Source organism: Caretta caretta, chromosome 1 (assembly GCF_965140235.1).
Source record: "Caretta caretta isolate rCarCar2 chromosome 1, rCarCar1.hap1, whole genome shotgun sequence".
Lineage (NCBI taxonomy): Eukaryota > Metazoa > Chordata > Testudines > Cheloniidae > Caretta > Caretta caretta.
Genome location: NC_134206.1, coordinates 346,293,888 through 346,310,760, shown reverse-complemented (window position 1 = coordinate 346,310,760; position 16,873 = coordinate 346,293,888). Strand labels below are relative to the sequence as shown.

Here is a 16,873-nt window from a genome sequence, read left to right as displayed (position 1 = left end):
CATCTTGTTCACTGCGTGAGTATTCACACAGCTTTCAGTAAACTCCCAAAGTCCTGTCCCAGCTTGTCACGGGCTCAGTGTAAAACCTGGGGAGGATTCTCTGGGCGCAGGCGGTTCTTTGGTTATTCCAAAGCCCTGGTCAGGGATGGAAAGCCCAAGGACTTCACAGCAAGCATGCCTTTCAGCATAACGGTACATTTCAGCATGTTAATAGGCCCACAGTGGATTGCTTCCATATTTATGCCGCCACCCTGTGACTGCTGTAAGTAACTGCATCCTCTTGTGCTGGTAACATTCTTAGCAAAGCTATTCAGCAAATCTGGGGTCAAAAATTTGTTTCCATAGAACTATGCCTTTTGTAACGCAAAAATGGTCCCCAAAACGTCTTCCAGCTGGAGGTTTTAATGCTAGTGAATGAATAAAGTTGGCAGCAGGGTGGATGGCACTCTGTTTGCTGCCATCACCTATTGGCACCATCTGGCAATGGGCCAATCAGAGAGGTGCAGCTCCCAACCTGGGAAAATGTTATGTATGTTAAAAAAAATCTCATTACCACTCTCACGATCCTAATCTACCCCCCTCTTGTATTTCATTTCCCATCCTTGCCAAGATACATGCGCACAGACTAATATTTCCTCCACTGTATTTCCTTTTCCCCGGCTGCCAAGAGATCTGTGTGCAAACACAAGTTTCTCCTTTTTCTAATCATCTGTCTCTTCCTCCTCCAAGGGAGTAAAACAAAACCGAGACAAAAAAAGAGCCATGTTAATTTCGGCTCCATTCAGAAACACAAGGGGGTGGGAGGGAATCGGCCAAGGACAAAATTGGCAGAGAAATAAGTTTTCATTTCAGGCTTTGAGGATGGGAGAAAAAGCAGCCAATTGCCCTAAAGGGAGGAACGTGTCCCTTTAAACTGCAAAGCCAAGACTTCAAAGATAGTCTGGAGTCCAGAAAATAAAGGCTTAGTGGTGTCTTCCACTGTCACTTCTGGACAGAAATATTAGTCCAGGGGGAAACATTGCAGCATTGATGAGAGGAGCCAATCTGTTACAGCTAATGAGGTAGCTTGCTGCACAGCAGATCTCGGGGCCCAGAAGGGTGCAGAGACGCCTTATTGCAAGACAAGGCAGGATGAAGTTAGGGACCTGCTGCAAAGAGATGCTTCTGTCCTGGAGCAGCTGGTTGGGATCTGGCCCCTCTGCCTTGATTGGCACTGATGCCAGGCTAAGTCAGCCTTGGAGAACATTATGAGAATTAGGGATGGTGAAAAATCCCCCGCATCTTGCCACCAAGGCATGATTGTTCCCCATGGGCCATTATCCTCCAGTCCTCGGTCTAGTTCCTCTTTAAATGTCCCTGGGAGAGCTGCAGGGCTCAGCCTGTGATAAGTATCTTGATGCTCTCAATGTCCCAGAAGTTTTTGATCTCGGGTTTTGCTTCCCATGCATCTCTGGTGTCAAAGGATGGGGGTGCTATCAGTCCCCGGGGGTGACTGTGAAACTGATGGTTATCCTCACCGTTGGGGTTGAATTTTCCTCACTCTTTTGCACAGCTAGTTTCTGTTTTCATTGACACTGGTGTCAGTGTGGAATAAGCTGGTCCTGTGTATCTGAGCTCAAGATCTGATCCCGCATCTTCTCTGGGCCTCTTGCACATTCCCCCAAGGCAGAGCTTCACAAGGCTTGCCCAAAGGAGTGCCAGGCCGACACAGTGCTGACAGATTTGGTGCTTGCCTGCATTTAATAAGTGACTCTACATTTCATTCAGGACCCCAGAAAGCCACCATTTGGAAGTTGTGGGGGGAAGGGAAGTGAGCTGCAGCTGGTCACCTGTTGCAACTGCGCCATCTGCTGCACAGAGAAGCATCAGCTAATAATAATGCCCAGGCCTGCTGTCCATTGCCAAGTGTCACTCAAAATACAAGTGGCCAAATATAATAGACTGCAGAACGCAAACTCCCAATATTCCGTTCTCGTCAGGTTCCTATACTGTGCCCATCACCACGGTATCTGAGCACCTGTAGCCACCTTCCTACTTTTGCCATCATACCACTCTCCTCTACCCACCAAGGAAACCTGGGCTAAGCTTGGTCAGAATTGGTTATTAAACTAAAAGGGCTCCTTTCCCTTCCCTTTTGCTAGGGAGACCTGGAGACGGGAAGTGTAAGCTCTGGTCAATTGCAAATATATCTTCCCTAGTACTCTATGAAATATCCTCTGGGGTAATTTAAAGATCTCGTACGTGAGGTTACTGCATTTGGTTTCCATTTCTTCAAGTTGACTCAATTTTGAACCCCCAGAAATGTTGGTGTCAATCTGGAATAACTCCTCTAGCGTCAGTGCTGCTACCTTGGTGCAAATCTGAAGTAATTCCACTGAGGCCAGCTCTCTTATTCTCATGTAAACTGGGCGTAACTCTGTGGAAGCCGCGCCATATGATGGTGTCAGGAGTAACTCCACTGAAGCTAGTGCTGTTAGCAGTAGCAGCTGGTGGCTTTTTGGACAGGTGAGGCACATATCACAAAGTCTCACAAATTTCCAATATACGTCCTCCTCCTTGCAGTCCTGGCCAGGAGTCTCTGCTCTGCCCTGCCAGGGGCATAGCCTCCCCACTGCATCTTGCCTTTGCAGGGAGCGGGTGTCAGGGGACCGTGGCCCTGCCGGGAACCCTCAGCAGCTCCACTGTCATGGCCCCGCTCCCTCCCTTAACCACCAGCCAGGATTGTGGGAGCCATCCTTGGGCAGGAACCGTTTAGCAGAGGGGTGGCCTCCCCTGCGGCTGGGGACTTGTTCTCCTCCTTGCAGTCTTCGCTGCAGGGAGGGTCTCTGCTCCACCAACTAGGATGATTGCAGCCTCCCACACACCTTGCGCCTGGTGTCTTGGGTCCCTCAGCTGTGCAAGAAGCCCCGTGCAGCCCCGCTGTGTCAGTGTTGGGCGGCGGCTCCCTGCAGCCCCACTGTGAGAACCAGCCTTAACTACCGCAGTTCTGCCCCAGTCTCTCCGTGCCCTGGTTATCCCAACAACACCCTCATAAAGTGACTCCTGAGGGTAGTACCAAGGCAGCTTCCTGAGGCACCATTACCTGCCCCACCATTTGTGCCTCACCTGAAGCACTACCGTGTCTAGCATTGCATTCCACTACGGAGAATGTGTGAGTAATGGGGCAGATTTAAATCCGATCACAGGTGCTTCTTGTGGAGTTACGTTATTTATTTAATGTGGACATGCTTAACTGTCCTTAAAAATCTGTACATATACTAAAAGGGTAGCTTTTGGGAATTCGCTTCTGAATTCTTTGATTAGGCTGGGCCTCACTTGCCCAGGCTGATGAGCTGCCACTGGCCATTAGCCCAATGTAAGTGAGAGAAGAATCCGACCCCTCACATCCCCTGTCTCCCAGTTACTTCTGTTCTCCATTGGGTCAGAGCATGGATGGGCCTTTCTGGAGCCCCTGTGGGGAGGGAGGATGGGGGAGGAAGGGGCTTGAGGAGGTCCGCAGACTGCGTTAGCTAGTGGCGCCTGAACTGGTGTCAGAGGCTGGAGGAGTGGAGGATCCAATAAGCCACTGGCAGCCGACAGGAGAGCTGGTTACAGGTGAAGGAACCTCTTGGATGGTCTTGGAATTCCCCACCCCACAACAGAGTCAGGGGTCATCCAGAAGACCGACCCCTCCCTCTCTGGAAGGTGTCACTTTTTTCCTGTGACAGCAGTGCCCATCAGGAGTACCAAAAGGAGCAGCCCAGCCAGAGCCGCGGTGAAGGAGAGCCATGTGAACCGAAGGGGTCGATACGAAAATCCACGGGGATGAAAGTGGCTGCAATTACGTGTCTCAACATGCTCCCTCCCAGGCAGCACTTGATAGGTATATTTGATCCCCCGGCCTTTTGTGTAGTGACTGGCACTTGTTGTATTGATGCTGAACTCCCGACCTTGCCTTGTCTCGCTCTGTGACCTTATGTCAAAACCACTTTGGATAGAGTTTCATTGACTGGGTTACTTCAGGTTCCCAAAGGAAAGCGATCGCTCTTCTCCCGCGAATGACATGCTCTTTCTCTCTCCAACCCTCCCGTGAGGCCCTGGGCTGGAAGGTGAGGGATGAGGTAGGCAGCACAGAGAAGAGGCTGCATCCCATGTTCCACAGTTAACCCTGAGCCTGTCACACGCGCCATCTGTTCTTAAATGCTTTAGATCAGTGGTTTTCAAACTGTGGTACACGTACCTCTAGGGGTACGTGAGCTCTCGTCAGGGGGTATGTGAGAAAAATATTGTAACGGTGGACAGTGCATTTTATTTAGTAAGACTGGCAATCTAATCATTGGTATATTCTGACCCTGTCTCAGATGGGGGTACATGGTAGTCTACATTATTTGGAAAGGGGTACACAGCCTAAAAAGTTCTAAAACCACTGCTTTAGATCAGTGGTTCTCAAGCAGGGGCACACATTCCCCTGGGAGTACGCAGAGGTCTTCCAGGGGAACATCAGCTCATCTAGATATTTGCCTGGTTTTACAACAGGCTACATAAAAAACACTAGTGAAGTCAGTGCAAACCAAAATTTCATACGGACAATGATTTGTCTGTACTGCTCTATATACTATACACTAAAACGTATAAGTACAATATTTATATTCCAATTAATTTATAATTGTATGGTAAAAATGAGAAAGTCGGCAATTTGTCAGCAATAGTGTGCTGGGTCACTTTTGTATTTTTATGTCTGATTTGGTAAGCAAGTAGTTTTTAAGTGAGGTGAAACTTGGGGATATGCAAGACAAATCAGACTTCTGAAGGGGTTACAGTAGTCAGGAAAGGGTGAGAACCACTGCTTAGAACATGGGGAAAGGTGCTGGTTGGACATCCCTGGGGACCTGAGGCCCAGAGAGCAGGGTTGTGGCGAAGCAAGCTTCCCCAGCTTACTGTTCCAATGCACCTCTCTCCCTGATTGGGAAGGAGTGCCTCCCTGGGTCACGGAGGGTACTGTCGATCAGGCTTCCAGCTGTGATTGTGGTTTCTGTGCCATAGACACCAGACCAATTAAGAAGCAGGCTGAGAACTATCCAGCTCATGACACAAAGTGTCTTGCTACAAGGCTGTAACTATTTTTGGTCACCCTCAAGTTGGGGGCAGATTTGAACCAGCCAAAGGGAATTAATAGCCAAGCACCAACCTCCTGACCCATTCAGACCCTTGGGATTCTTGATGGTCACTGTGGGAGGTGCTGCAAAGCTCCAGAGGCGGCTGCCCACGGGCCTTATTCTGCCCACTCGTGCTCTTTGTTCTTAGAAAAGCTACATTGCCTGCTGGCTGGCTTTACTGCAAACTGGCGCCCCCCTAGGGGTGAGTTTCCCTTGCTGGTAGCGGCAACATTGCAAGGCTAGCTCTAGAAACAATTTGACTTTATATATGTATTTAGAAGTGCACAAGGGGATGGGGGAAATAGCTTGGATGTTCTAGCTCCTGGAGTTTCACTCCAGTTCCCAGGCCAGATTCTTTGGTTTGATCAGCTGCGTGGCCCGCTCTCGCTTGGATCGAACGCTGGAATGTGCTGCATTGAGGTGGCTTGCAGCCTGATGCAGGGCTTGTAAGGGGCCCACTGGACATGGTGAAATGCAGTGCTTGGATCGAGTTACGTGGCTGAGAGGAGACGATTCTTGTTAGATCTCCTCTGTGCTGTGTGATGGCTATGCACCACACAGATCCCAACACCGCTTGCCTAGAGACAGCCCATGAGGACCACAGAGAACACAGCCTTTCCTTAGACAGGCCCGCTGCTTCCATGGAATAACACGCCCGCACTACTTTAGGGGGAGAGGGTATTGAACCAGCGAAGTGGTCCGAAACATATTGGAACTCCCAACCCCCCCTCTAGCTCCATCTTTGATGGGGTCAACCCAGCTTCACGGATGACTCAATTACTGCTCAGTCAAGCATCTGATTCACTGATCAGCTTCCCAGCCCCAGCCCTGTCTAAACCTGTCCCTGGTCGGTTAGCTATCCTCCTTTCCCAGGAGTCTCCCTGCCTTCATCCTGGTGCAATAGATTGTCACCACTCTCCACTTTAATTCCTCTCACTCTCTTACTTCTCTCTTAATGGTGTCTTGCGCCTTGCTCTTCATGCTGGACGTCTCTTTCAGGACCTTTCACAGAAGACCTGCTAATCCTTTAAGTGCCTACATGGGGCCTGCTCCCTCTACAGGGCAAGGGCCTTCACTCCCATAATCTCTAATAGGTCTTCTGCATGAAGTTGGGAACATGTCTGTTTTTGAAACGCTTGCCCCTGAACGTTCTAGCCAGAAGCTTTTGTTGCATTATTACAAAGTGTTTTTTACACATATGAGGGTCTTTCACTTACTCCAGTGGTTGATTAATTTAATCTTCCATTTAATTGGATCAAAACCTCTAGAGTCAAATCCTTTATCTTAACAAATAATGCACACTCCAGCCTTTGTTTTGATTAATTTTGATCACAGTTAGGCCGATGTTACTGGATAATTCAATCACTGGCTCAGAAAATGTAATTAACAAGAAGGGACCAAAATTCTGAAGAATCGAGCAGAAACTGTGTTAAGAGGGCAAGAAATTACTGCACATTATCCTGATATTATTACTGGCCATAATTATTTGGTCTATATAGTTCCTTTTATCTGAGGATCCCAAATACACATGGATTAGGCCCCTCAACGGCCCTGTATGGTAGGTGACCAATGAACTGATGTGTGAGTTTATGGGCGTATACCATTAATTTCCATTGCATGGCATCAAAACTGTTTGATATTGTGTCATCGGCTCTATCATGCTGACAGCTAATGGAGGTTCTCCTTTAGCTTAAGGGGCAGGGGCTTGTGGTTTTGGATCACGAGAGTCTGAGTTCTAGCCCCATTGTCTCCATGAAGTTTCAAGTGTCCCGAGTGTGCAGTAAAGTGAAAACCATGCAGTCTATAGGTGGTACAGCCCAGATTTGTGAGAGTATTCTTCTTCTTCTTCACATTTTCTTAAAGGGGAAACTGAGGCACCACGAGTAAGTGAGTAATAGGCCCAGGATTATAACCTATGTCTCCTCCCAGTACCTTACTCCAACCATGAGGGAACCCTTGATGGTGAAGCACAGACTTGATTGGAAATAGGGGCTGTGTATGTATGGGGGGTGGTATCCAGTACAGAGAATTCAAAAGAGCAATTGCACCAAATAGATTTGTTTAGTCTAAGAACATGAGTGAAAATGGAGTGAGTGTGGCCCCCCCTTGGAGTCGCTGTGGGGGCCATGCATTACTCTTGTCTCTCTGCAGGTGGCTGTGAAATGTCAGCAGTGCTGGTTCAGGGCCAGGCAGGGGAAGGAACTGATACATGTATTAACACCCCTTTGGCTTCCTCTGCAAGCAAGGGAGATCAGGCTGAGAACTGCTTCCTGCTGGAGAGGGAGATTAGCCCAGGCCAGGAGCTGCACATCTGCATGGGTGGGCACCTCAAACGAGAGCCCACCAAAAAAATGTTGAGGAAACTCTTTCAGGTTCAAAATGAAATCCTGTGATTGCCATCAGCAGTGGCTGTCGAATGCTTTGGGATCCTTGGATGAGAAGGGCTTTTGCAGTGCACGAAGTGCAGTTCAGGGCCCCTGTGACGCAGCCTAGCGCTGGCGTGGGATACCAGGACAATGGGCGCTCTGTACACCAGAGATGGGAGGAGCTGCAAAGGAGGGGTGGGTGAGATCTTTTCTGAGGGGGTGGTAGAGCTGCAGATCCCTCTCCCTGGCAGAGTGACTGGAGAGAGGGGGCAACTTACAGCTCTGTTCTCCCCCCACCATGAAAGAACACGTATACTCACTCTCCAGCACCACGGTGCCCTGTTCTTAATAGGCGCCCCAACCTATTCAGCTGGGCTTGGGTGGCTAAAGAGCGAAAAAGTGAGAGATTGGCCAATGGAAAGGATTGATCAACAGGAGAGGAAGTCTCCCATTGGGCTGGCTGATGGGAGAGGTGGCCCTTGCTGGGGATTGGCTGACGAGCGAGTAGGCTTTCAGCGGGGGATCGGGGAGAAAGGAGAGACACCTGTGGGGGATCAGTGTATGAGAGCGGAAGGGAAGGGAACAGACCTGCTTTACCATTTCAGCTCTGGATCAATTTCCTGGGCTGCTCACATGAAAGGGGAGAAAGGGCAAATGTGGAGCTTTGTCCCCAGACAGCACTTTCCTTTTATCTGTGGCAAAATTGGAAGATAACTTCTCTCTCTCTCTCTCTCTCTGTTTTTTTTTTTGGCTGTAGATAAACATAGATGATGAAGGTTAGAAAGGCTTCCAGAGATGGTTTTTATGTGATATTAACTTCTTAATAAGTCACCTTGGTGTTGAGGAGCCCAGGAGCGAAGGGACTCGGAAATTGAATTACGCTAACCTTTGCAGAGCACAACCCTGGCAATAGGGCTGGTGACTGGGGCCTAGAGAGTTGGGGCATCTCATTGCATTGACCCTCCTGGCCTCAGCCCCAGAGGAAGTGGTGGCTGAGGGGTAAGGACTGTGTGATTACCTGGGAGTGCCTGTCTTTCGTGTCTCCCACTTTCCTAGTTCATTAAAAGTGGGGGGTTGGGGCTGCTTTCCCCCTCACAGGCCCCAGTTCCCAAGCCACTGCTCTGTACCCCTTAAGCGTAAGCTCCCAGAGCACACGGGAAAGCCAAGCACGCTGTCCCATGTCCCTCTGATGCGTCGTGACCTGCACCCTGTGTGGTCATCTGGCATTGGGGGTGGTGTTTTACACCCCGCGTGAATGGCTTCAGGCTGACGGCGAATCAGCCCCCAGTGCCTGCCACAGGAGTTCTGAAAGGAGCCAAAGTCTGCTTGGAAAACATCCTACTTTGAAACACAGTTTAAGATCCCAAATGCTTAGTGCAGCAGAGGGCTTAACATGGAGCTGTCGCTTTGTAAAGGGTACCTAGTGTGTGCTTTTCACCTGCCAGGACCTGAATCTGAGGGGCAGTGTTTCTTCTGCAATACTTAATGTTGCCTGCCACCTGCTGCTGCCCAGGTCTGTGTGTGTGTGTGTGTGTGTGTGTGTGTGTGCAAACCCCAATGCAAGTCTGTGCTCACTCTGCTGAGTTTGGGTGCACACAGTAGGGGTGTGTTCCTCCCTGTTCCCCATGGTGCGTGTGATGTTCCTTTCCTCTAGTGTGTGGGGGTGTGTGCACGCCCCTGGCTCCCACTGATTGCGTGGATACGTGGGTGTGCAGCCCACTAGTTCCTGTGCCCCCGTGTCAGTGTGTGTTTGGGTGACTGTGCCCAGTATAATTGTGCATGTCTGGCTGTACTCCCACGGTTGTGTGTGTGTCTTTGTCAGGGCCTCAGTGTGTGTGGGAGGGTGCATCTGGGCTGGTGTGCGTGTGTGTGGGGGGCACCTGCGCCTGAGTGGGTGCAGTACGTGTGTGCAGTATCTGCGATTGCCAGAAGTCAGCTGATTTCCTTTCAGTGCAGAATGGTGGACAGCTCAGAGCACATGCAGTTTGATTTCCGTTGGTTTGTGTATCAGTCAAAGGGCTCTTTGTGATGCTGCTCGGCGCACCCCTGCAGGGCTTCCCGGCTCTTGGGGTCACTGCATTCCAGGCATGGTGGGATGGATGATCTCATCTCCAGGAGGAATCTCTGGCCTCCAGCTCCATGAACAAGCGTTTATAAAGAAGGAGCTAGGCCGTGACCCTGAAGGCCCCTGTCCTGTCCGGGAGGCAGAGCCCATGGAACAGGACAGCAGATAACCCTCCCCATGGCAAGTACACCAAGCCAAAGAACCTCAGCGAGCTTGCTTGTGGGGAACATCATGTTCTGATTGGCCAGCAGCAGCTTGGGACCATCCCTCCCCACGACACTGGCCATGATTCTTGTATATACGTTTCCTGTTTGTTGATGCTTGCAGTGACACCAGCTCAGGGAATGAATTTTGTATGAATTTTCCAGCTTCAGACAAATCTTGGGTGGGCCTTCTTGTGCTTTGGCTTCTGATTGTTGAGCTCTTGGTGTTGGTAATTCTTGGTCCGTCGCCCTCTAGAGGCACCTCTGCAGCTGGCCAATCTGCTTTCCCTCTGCTGCTCTGTCTTGTGTTAAAAACTCCTTCCCTGCCCTAGCAGCATGTCACTGTAACAACTCAGCAGTCTGTCTGTCCCTAAGTGCTCTGCAGCAACGGGCAGCCATTTTTTATGTCAAGTGCTGTGCAGACTGTTACACAGGAGACGTTTACACACCCACACACCCACGCTGCACGCTCTCACACAGGCTTCACTTTTGGGCTTTTCAGTTGTGCTGTTCCATTAATCTGAACTAAAAATCATTCCGACTGAAAGCATCTGTTTGCTCGCTCTGTACAGAGAACCAGAATGGGAGTCAACCATGTGATGAATGGCTTTAAACAAGCTGTCCCCTCCCGCAAATGTTTGTTGTATACTAATGAAATTCTGCCAGCTTGAGTGAGACCAAAGGACCTGGAACGAGATCAGGTTGGGAGCAGCCATTGATACTGCAGGGAACCTGCTAGTGTGCATATGAACTGCTGCCCTCTACTGGATGGAATCAGAAGGGCTCAACTGTGTGTCATAGGCTACTGGGGACTCTTTAGCTCAAGTGACAGGATCCTGTGCTTTTTGGAGAAGGAGGAACCGAGTTCTGTCATTGGTAAGTTTGGAGTTGCCTGAAGCGTGCAGCATCCTGGCAGCTGGGAAGCTCCTAAGTGCTAACAGAGCTCCATAATCATAAAGTTAAACTCCCATGACACTGTCAGTGGAATACTCTTTTGGGATGTTCCATTGCACAAGGGGACAACTCTTTGCAAACCAGCAAAGGCTCTGCCAGTGGATCTTGCAGTTACCAGTGGGGATTGAACTTGGCACCTCCTTACTGCATGAGCCAAGGATCAAATCTGTTCGCTTGTTGGCAGCCGCGAACTTATAAAACCTCTTACGTGGATCTGCCACTAGAGAGGGACAAAGACACACTTGTCTGGTGTGTTACACCAAGAATGGGCAATCCTTAGAGGGGTTAGATGTTGGGGTTCAGTTTGGACCAAACCCATATGGCACATCCTTGTCCAGCACAGGGAAGGGGAGGGATAGCTCAGTGGTTTGAGCATTGGCCTGCTAAACCCAAGGTTGTGAGTTCAATCCTTGAGGGGGCCATTTAGTTGACAGGACAAGGATTAATGGTCTCAAGTTGCAGTGGGGGAGGTTTAGGTTGGATATTAGGAAAAACTTTTTCACTAGGAGGGTGGTGAAACACTGGAATGAGTTACCTAGGGAGGTGGTGGAATCCCCTTCCTTAGAAGTTTTTAAGGTCAGGCTTGACAGAGCCCTGGCTGGGATGATTTAGTTGGGATTCGTCCTGCTCTGGACAGGGGGTTGGACTAGATGGCCTCCAGAGGTCCCTTCCAACTCTGTTATTCTATGATTCTATGATTCACAGGCCAGTGCCTGCTCCTGCATCTGACAGCCTCTTTCTACATGGTCAGGGTAATGGAGCCCATGTTATTAGCTCAATGTCTCCCGTAGTGTTTGCTGCCACCTGTTTGCATTCCCAAATGGATTTGTGCCTCCTCGTAGTCTGTATTGCTTTCCTTCCTCGAGGCACTATTTTATCTGGCATAGTGACACAGGGAAAGGAACCCCTTTAAAACCAAGACACACAGGTGCTGTCCTGGTGCTGAAATGTCATGGTTCATGCAAAAGTAGCATAGTGCTAGAGAGACGCAGAGGGCTCAAGCGGCGTCTAGCAATCCAGTCCGAGTCAGGGGCTGAGTGTAGCTGGCATTGCTCCTCATTCCTCCCCTCGCTCTGGCAGGGAAGTCATATACTCTGGCCCCTTTCCTGGAACAGGTTTCAGAGTAGCAGCCATGTTAGTCTGTATCTGCAAAAAGAACAGGAGGACTTGTGGCACCTCAGAGACTAACCAATTTATTTGAGCATAAGCTTTTGTGAGCTATAGCTCACTTCATCGGATGCATGCCTTGTAGCTCATGAAAGCTTATGCTCAAATAAATTGGTTAGTCTCTAAGGTGCCACAAGTACTCCTGTTCTTTTTCCGGGAACAGAGTGATTCCCCGCACAGTGCCAGATCAGCTACATTGGCTAGCACTCAGGGGCAAGGGGCGGAGCCATGAGTCTGGATCTAGATCTAGAGCCCATGATGTTTGAAAGGTCTCTACATTTGGCAAAATGTGGGCCAGACCCTGCTATCCGCTTTGAAATTGCTGGTGAAGTCAATGGTAACTTTTCAGGGTGGCCTCACAGGCTTGGTCCTTGGGTTCTCCCTGTTACATCTCCATAGACAAAGGGCAAAACGTGACCTTTCAGCTGAAAGTTACTTTTATTTTCTAGTAAGGGGAGAAAACCCAAGAAAGAACAAAAGTAAAGCCTCCGGGGAGAGCGTGCAGTGTGTGTGACTCCTCTGCAACATGTGTCCAGAATCTGAGTGCAAACAGGCTGCTGTCTCTGCACACCAGGAGGAGCAAAGAAATGCAAAGGTGTAGTACACAGGAAATCAGAGGAAACGTACTTTCAGAGCTAGGAACGTTTCGCTGCCTTTGTAAAAAAACAGTGGCACAGTCCACTTCTCAGGGTAGGGCTTGGAGACCACCGGGCCTCCGCCTCACGGCTTAGGTATGTACCAGTAGCCTGCTAATGACACCCTGGCATGGCTTATTGCTGAACACTGATTGCTTGGCAGGCCATTACCTTGAAAAATGAGCCCTGCCGAGCTTGCCTTGTGTTGTTACAAACTAATGATTTGCATTGATTAGCACATGGCTCATAAGTGTCTAATTTATCAATCAGTCAGTGCCATGGGAGTGTGTGTACACCACACTTTCAAAAATTATGTCATCTGTCAATTGGCTGGTGAATGTTAATGTCATGCACACCTGACACGATGTCTCACTCAGATAGGGAGACAGGAAGAAAGCTGTCCCACTCATCTCTCTCTCGGGCAGGTAGCATGGTCCAGTGGTTAGCATAGTGGCCTGGGAGGCATGACATCTGGGTTCTCTTCCCAGTGCTAATAGCTTCCTTGGTGTCATTACTATCTGTGTTGTGGTAGAAGCCCCAGTCATGGACCAGAACTCCATTGTGCTGGGGGCTGTACAAACACAGAACAGAAAGACCATCCTTGCCCCAAGTACTTATGTTTGTCTAATTTAGATTTACTCTTTGGGGCAGGGAGTATGTTTCTATATCTATATGTCTGTCGGTCTATTGATGCAAAGTTCTGTCTCTCTGCAGAGAGCCTCTCTAATGGATGTTACTCACAAGACCCTTCCTCTTGCAACACCACACCATGAAATACAAGCATGAGGCTGCCATGTGGAGCCCTCCTGGACATAGGAAATACAAATAGATGGTTTGTATTTCCTGGTTCCAACGGGTTCTCCTAAGTGGGGAGGAACTGTCAGCTCCTTTGGAGCTGGTGTCACTATCAAGGCACAGCTCAGACCCAGTCTTCAGGCAGGTCTCGCTTTGACCTAATTTTTCAGCCCAGCTGGCTGATTTACCCCGAGGTCAGTGGGTGACTCCGTGCAAGGATGAGACTCCCCAATCCTGCCAGTTGTGGAGTTCTCAGGCATGCCGTTAGAGCCCAGCTGATTGCATGCGGTGGGATTAAAGTGGAATTCATGTTGTTTAGACGGATTAGCAGGGGGTGTTTTAGGGAATCCTTTTCTTTGAAAACCGATGTTTTGCTGCACAGAAAATGCCCCGGGAGGAGTTCACCCCCCGGGCTCTGGTAACGTTGCTGTGAATGATTTGTTAAAATTATTTGATCACATTGACCATAAAGTTTAGTCCGTGCAGGCGAAATGCATAAGCCTGGAGCCTCGCCTCCACAGCTACTGACTGTACAGCAGGCAACATCAGGATGCCCCTGGGGCGGGTGGGTCCGTCTCTCTCAAGGAGGTGTGGTGGAGTTGGTCTTTGGATGTGTGGGCACTGTGGAGTCTGCAGGATGTGTGTATGTGTTTGCAGATTCATTTTCAGGTGTGTATGTGGTTGTGCGAGCCTTTGCAGAGGTGTGGGCATTTGTGAGTGGGGGGAAAAGTTTTGGGGTCAGTTCCAGTTGGGGTGAAGGTTCAGGGTCAATCCCAGTCTCAGGTGAGGGCTTAAGGCTGCCAGGAAGTTTGAAGTGAAGGTTTGGGGTCAATATTTATTGGGGGAGATGGTTTTGGGTTGATTTTGACTCTGCCTGGACTGGTTTGCCTCGCCCCTGGTGTGAGTGGCAGCTATCACTGAAACAGAAGTGTCTGGAATGGCTTTAACACCCCTGGGTGTGGAAAGGAAAGAATGCCCAACTTGCTATGCAAAATTCTGACAAGACCAAGTGTAGTGGTGGATTGTCAGGTGAACCCTGAGCTCTCACCCGTAGGTCTCTGGGTATCAGTCAGATCAACAGTCTCGGACAGAACTAGAAAGGGCAGGTTGGCTTCATGGTTTAGAGATAAAGTTATGAACCAGGAGATCTGGGTGCCATTCTTGACTTTTTCACTGATTTTTGGCAAGTCACTGAACCGCACCGTGCCTCAGTTTCCCCACCTGGAAAAAGGGGCTAACAACGCTCACCTGATTTGGGGAGGGAGACTTGTCCCTTCACTCAGTAGCACTTGGAGAGGACTTTTAGATCTGTGGGTAAAAAGGCCTATAAAAGTGCAAAATTTTATTATAAATTGATCAACTGTTAATGGGCATTAGACAAATTAGAGCAGCTTGTTTGGCCAGTGAGTGTGCGCCGAGACAGAGGGAAAATGGGGAAAAGATGGTGTGTTGCCAGCCTGCTCCCCCTTTGCCAAGATCGATAGAGCTACATCATGTAACCAAAATCAATGGAACAGCAGAAATAGATCATCATAATAACATCCTGCCATTAGATCATACGCCGTCTGCTGTCTCTCAACCCCCTCCCCACACCAGGAATAGTAGCCAGCGGTGCTGGAGTCTGCTGGGAGACATTAGGTTCATAAAACAGGGAGGAACTGATATTGGAAAAGCAATAAGGTATTAGAGAGGCCCCGGTGCAGCCGTAACGCTGCAGCTGGGCGCCACTCAGTGTGATCGGAATTAATGTGCCGAGCTCCAAGGCTACGTGGACCTTTAGGAAATGGAGCTTTCAAACCTGTAATCCAATCGCGGGAAATGACGATGTTTTCAATAAGAAATAGGGGACGAGGGGGAGTATGGCCTAGAGCTGAGCAAGTTGTCAGCTGTACTGGGCTCTGGCCACAGCTTTCGAAAGAGACGCGGGTGGCTCAGTTTATGGTAGGCCCAACTTGGGACATCCGAAAGCCGCCCAATTTTCAGAAGGTCCTGTCGGAAACCCAGGCTCCTTTAAGGTGTCTCACCCAGGGCGCCCCAAAATGCGAGGCCCCCAGGATCACTATATCTTGGCCTCCATCCACTAATTCCGAGTAGCTTTGGATGCGTCATCTGACCTCTCTCTGCCTCAGTTGCCACCGTTGGCAGCCTTGGAGGGGCGCTGTGAAACTTAACCCATTCGTGCCTGTAAAGGGCGTTGAGAGACCCACGTGTGAAAGGTGCAGTGAGAGGGCAGGGGGCTACTCTGAATTACTGGAGGTAACGGGGGGGGTGGGCACATTGGGAGCTGGCAGTCAGATAAGGGTTGCTCTTTCCCACGCTCCTTTTAATTGTCTTTTTCTTTCAAACGTGGCTGTTGCCGTTCAGTTTCTGGTTTTCCCTGTGCAGCCAGTGGAGGCTGCTTGTGCTGATTCCGGTGACCTGCGGGCTGCCAGCTTTGAAATACAGCCCCATAATCCTCATTCCAGTCACTGAGGCATCCCCCCTGGGAAACTGGGCAATTTCATGGCCAAAATCAAGCGTTAGTGCTACCTGAGTGGAAGCTGCTGGAGTGCTGGCCTGGAAGCGTTTGGGCGGTGGACGAATTTCCTTTAACTTCATCAGCTAAAGGCCTGTTGACGCTGCCCGGAGGGTGTTGGGCAACGTGCTGTTTGGGGGCAACTTTGCTGATCCAGCCATGACTCTCTACATTCCTCTGCCCCTGATTGTTTTTAAAATGACCCTCATTCAGCCAGGATCTTAGTCGGCTGCCTATTCAGCCAGTGGAATAACAACAACATCGTAGTACTCCCACCAAAGGCCCTGTTGTAAAGGCGTTAACTGGGTTACTCAGTGTATTATGGGTTGGAGCCATGCTCCACTCCCCCCTTACTTCCTGTTCAGTTAGTGTTTCTCCCCATGCCGTTTGTGTTATAGTGGAATCGAGCCGCACATCCCCAGCCTGCAGCACTGTAAGTAAACTCCCCTGGGCTTCAGTGGAGCTGAGTGGAGTTCAAAGTGTGTTACAAACATGATTTAAAGAATGGCTGGATCAAGTTATGCAGGGAAACTGGCTGTGATGTCCCAAGCAAAGGGAGATGGCTTTCGGGGAAGAAAACGCAGGCAGAATCGATGGACAAAGTGACGAGGATGCTATTTTTCTGCAAATGGCCACCCCCTTCCCCTCTGTCCTGAAAAAATCATGTGTCCTAATGCACAGAGCACTCGCCTGGGACTCTGCAGACCTGGGTTCTGTTCTCAGCACTGGCCTGCGGTGTGACTTTGAGCAAGTCAGTTCGTCTCTCTGTGATGCAGTTTCCCCACCTGTACAATGGGGATAATGATACTGCCCTTCATTGTAAAGCACTTTGAGATTGGTGGCTGGAAAGTGCTATGCAAGAGCCTGGTGTTATATCGGATCCAATAGCAGAAGGCTGTTTATCACAGTGCAAAATGCAAGTGTTTGTGCTTTACTAGTGCTTTTTACCACTAGCATGAGTTGTGTTTCATCAGCGTTCTCTTCCTATCTCCTCCCTCCTAGTACCTGCCGGTCCTCTGGGGTTACACCCATTTCTTC

General features: G+C 49.7%; 1 protein-coding gene across 2 annotated transcripts in view; it reads left to right on the top strand.

Moving 5' to 3' along the window:
• The window catches only part of PLXNA4 (plexin A4), a 634,448-nt gene that overhangs the window by 280,713 nt on the left and 336,862 nt on the right, over positions 1–16,873 (top strand). The window lies entirely within an intron of this gene.